We start from the raw sequence: 4,237 nt of genomic DNA, 5'->3' as shown, positions 1-4,237 counted from the left end.
ACCGTGATAGCTAACAATTGAAATTTTCTCAGATGATGTATTTCTGTTGCCGCTACAACGACAAATACTAAAAAATACGGAACCCTCGGTGGGCGAGTCCGACTCGCACTTGTCCGGTTTCCATTTATACTTATTAAAACAGTAAATAGAAAGTCCATGCATAGTTCGTGATCAGCAACGCAGGCTTGGTCAAGACTTCGTTTACATGTTACATCGTATATTTTTAATATTTTATCAATTTAGCAGGATCTAATCTAACTTTTTAGCTAAGTACTTAAATGCAGTCAGCTGCAGAGGAAGCGCTGGTGGCCTAGCGGTAAGAGCGTGCGACTTTCAATCCGGAGGTCGCGGGTTCAAACCCTCGGCTCGTACCAATGAGTTTTTCGGAACTTATGTACGGAATATCATTTGATATTTATACCAGTCGCTTTTCGGTGAAGGAAAACATCGTGAGGAAACCGGACTAATCCTAACAAGGCCTAGTTTCCCCCTCTGGGTTGGAAGGTCAGATGGGCAATCGCTTTCGTAAAAACTAGTGCCTACGCCAATTCTTAGGATTAGTTGTCAAGCGGACCCGAGGCTCCCATGAGCCGTGGCAAAAATGCCGGGATAACGCGAGGAAGATGAGCTGCAGAGGAAAGTGACTTAAAATAAGTCTCCCTATAAATATAAATTTGTATGCAAAGGTGCTAAACGAATAGTATTGCTGACTGTACATAAAGAGTTTGACAACCGTACACATCATTTACTAATTTCAAATTACGGAATGCCCAAACGAACACTGCACATTGCACAACTAGAGGTGTCACGTATGCTGCAACTTGCCCTGCATCGTATAAATCAAGAATCATCGTATAAAACGAGTGAAAATCAAGGAAAACAGTAAAAATATTAACGTGACTATGACACGCGAACTAAGAGTAGGTATCAACTAAGCACCTAATATAGGGATTGTTAGCATTCCCATCCGGAGCTTGTTTTAATATGCTTTATCCAGCCACTACCTGCAACTAGAGCATTCTCCCCTTTATGAAAATACAGAAAAATGTGATGAAGCGTTTTAATGTAGCGGCATGATTTATCATGAACTCGGGATTTTCTGCCGTATGTTATGTAGTATAAATGTTTAGATTGTAGCAGGTACCTAAATATATCCTGCAGATTTTTGGTTATTTACCTACTAACGTTTAAATTTATTGGATCGTGATTTCATTGTTGAAAGTTTTGTTTAAGTCGATATTATTAATTATTTTATTACGTTTTGATCTAATTTTATTGTATTTACTAACACATAGCTATAACGATGGTAGTACTAACAATATTGTATGGAATTTTGAACGTTCCGAAATAAAAATTTTTTTTAAAGGTCGAGTGCGTTTTAAAGGTTACTGCTAAATATTAATAATTGTTTTCAATTTTACCTACTTGGCAATTACAGAAATACTTTAACGTACGTGTATTTGGGAATTAACAGGCCAATCCGATCGTACACTGACATCTATAAGATGTCATTCAGTTATCGTGCATTTCGCTCGTACTTGTACATGTATTGGCGCGAGGGAGACGCCCGGTATCTATAGGAAAATGATATTATTCTAATGTGAGCGTAGGCTCGATTTGGCTTGCTAGTTAATGTTGAAATTCCGTTATAGCAGAGCACTGTTATGAAAGAACCGAAAACAACCACATTTGTATCCCAACACCGTTAGTTAATCCACGTAAGCGAATCCAGGCGCCATTCCCATTGATTGAAACTTGGGCGAGTCGAGTTCACAGGCATACGAGCGTAACGTAACGTAACCCCAAGGTAATTTAGGTATCTATGCATAAATTGATAAATTAGGTATCTTCTTCTTCTTCTTCCAGTGCCATCTCCTACCGGAGGTCGGCTATCATGAGGGCTATACGAACTTTAGACGCAGCCGCGCGGAATAATGAGCGTGTGCTCTGTTTGAACCATGTTCGGAGATCTTTGAGCCATGAGTTACGTCTTCGTCCGGATGATCTTTTACCTTGGATCTTTCCTTGGATAATGAGTTGAAGGAGTTCATATTTAAATTAGGTATAGGCGGAGTTTATGCATAAATAAAAGGGGTTTCGTACGCTCCTCGGTCTCAGGTTATTCCCCTTTAATTAATCAATCGATCTAACTAAGGCTAACCTAACCCCATTAATCGTGCCTGAGTACATCACAACTAATTAATGGTCTATGCAATCAGTGGCCATTTTCCAGGTTGGCGCTGCGGCAGGGCGTTAACAGCGCGAGTCTTTTCTTACCTCTAGCTCTAGACCAGCCCTGACGCCCTGGCTACATATACCTACCTATATATTGTAGCAATTTCCGAAAGGTATTATGAACGGGACCTTCGGAGACGCATCTGCGTCTGTAATAGCATGAGAAGAGAAAACCAAAAAAATCATTGATTGTCGCGCGTCCGATATCGGTCCTGCGTCAGGTCAGGTGTAATAAAATAATAAGATCGCATTAATTGGACGAGTAAACCCGATGTTTCAACGTCGGCAAATTACCTTCGTACCTATGGCTGTTCCCGTGTTCCGGCTGTCCGGCTGTTCCCCTCTTCAGATCACAGTTCCAACTCGAACGTATATTTATCATCAAAATGATATCTAAATGATGTTATTTGATTATCATTCCCGCGTACATTTCATTCCTACTTATACATGAATTAGCGCGAGCGAGACGCACGGGCGAATGATAACAAAAATACGAGTACATCATTTTGATGTCTAAATGTAAGTTTGAATTGGCCTCGTGGATTTTCATTGAATTTATTTTTGGATATTTTTGGATATCTATTTAGTTTCACAGTGAATTATCTATGGGGGTTCGTGAGAATCGTGAGGTCTAGTTCACAAAGACTTCGATTCGCTTCTTTTTGGTGAGATAGGAATGACACCAGCGCGGCCTGTCCAGCGGCTCATTGAATTAAGTGGTCAAAGTGTTGAGGTTGCGGCGTGTGTGGCATGCCTTATCAGGGCCTTTGTGTGGAAAATGTGAGTGGCAAGCTTTGCTTTAAAAATTACGATTAGCTGTGATTGATTTAGAAGTGTGGTGCTCGTAAATAGAAGTGTGTTTGAATGTGATGTTTCAAGAAGATTTTAATTTATTGATAGAAAAATGGTTAAAGTTTGCTAGTTCCTGCCTGTAATTGCTGTATTGCAGCATAGGAATTAATATATTTTATTTAAAATGCATGTGATGAACGTAACTTTCGTTACTTAACTATATCAACCAAATGCTCGCAGGATTGCAAGGAGGAACTGGATGTTAGTAAAAAATACATTAATCAGTAATCACAAATCAATTAAAACAGGTGGAATTTCAAGAAAATATCTTAGACAATTTTATTTATAAAAAAAAAAATAATAATAAAAATATTTATTTCCAGTTAATGTTACAACAATAGGATAATCTTTTACAGCAAAGGTTTAAAATTTAGATGTTAAAGCCTAAGATTAACGGTGGTCTCCACACTAGGCAAAGCCTGTATCGTGGTTACCAGTTTAAAGATATGTACTTAAATATATCAATTTTGACTTTTTTTTTAATTTGAATAAGATGTGGCTTTTCTTCCTGTAATTTGTACTAATTTAAAATAAAAATCCGACATTTATATAAAAGAGCGACTTATTTTATTTATTTCCATGACAGATGTGAGTGATTAACACTTACTTACGTAAGTATCCGTTGGCTCAGCGACCCAAAATGAGACTTGGCCTCCGACACAAGACAGCGCCACTTTTCTCGATCCTGTGCGACCTCTCGCCAATTCGTGACTCGAAGTTCGCGCAGATCCGCCTCCACCCTGTCGCACCAGCGATACCTGGGGCGTCCAATAGGACGTCTTCTTGCTGGGCGGCCCAGGTATGCTCTTTTCACGTTCCGATTCTCATCCATTCTCTCATGCAAGATGGCCCAACCAACGGAGTCTGTAAGCTTTAGTCTCTCCTATGATGTTAGGTTCAGCCACTAGGACTTCAATCTCATGGTTTCTAAGGACTGTCCAGCTTCCATTCGGACTTATTTTGGGGCCCAGTATCTAAAGATTAATGCGGATTGGGCCGGGGGATTAATGCGTGACATAATTCTCTTTATGTCATTATCAAATATGTATACGTAAAAAGGTTGCAATCTGAACACACTGTATATAATAAAAATAGTATTAACTATAATATTAAGCTATGAAAATAGTAAACAACGAAGCACGACCAAACT

Source organism: Cydia strobilella, chromosome 8, assembly GCF_947568885.1.
Source record: "Cydia strobilella chromosome 8, ilCydStro3.1, whole genome shotgun sequence".
NCBI classification, from domain to species: Eukaryota; Metazoa; Arthropoda; class Insecta; order Lepidoptera; family Tortricidae; genus Cydia; species Cydia strobilella.
The sequence above is the reverse complement of the archived record's forward strand: the minus strand, read 5'-3'. Positions refer to the sequence as shown.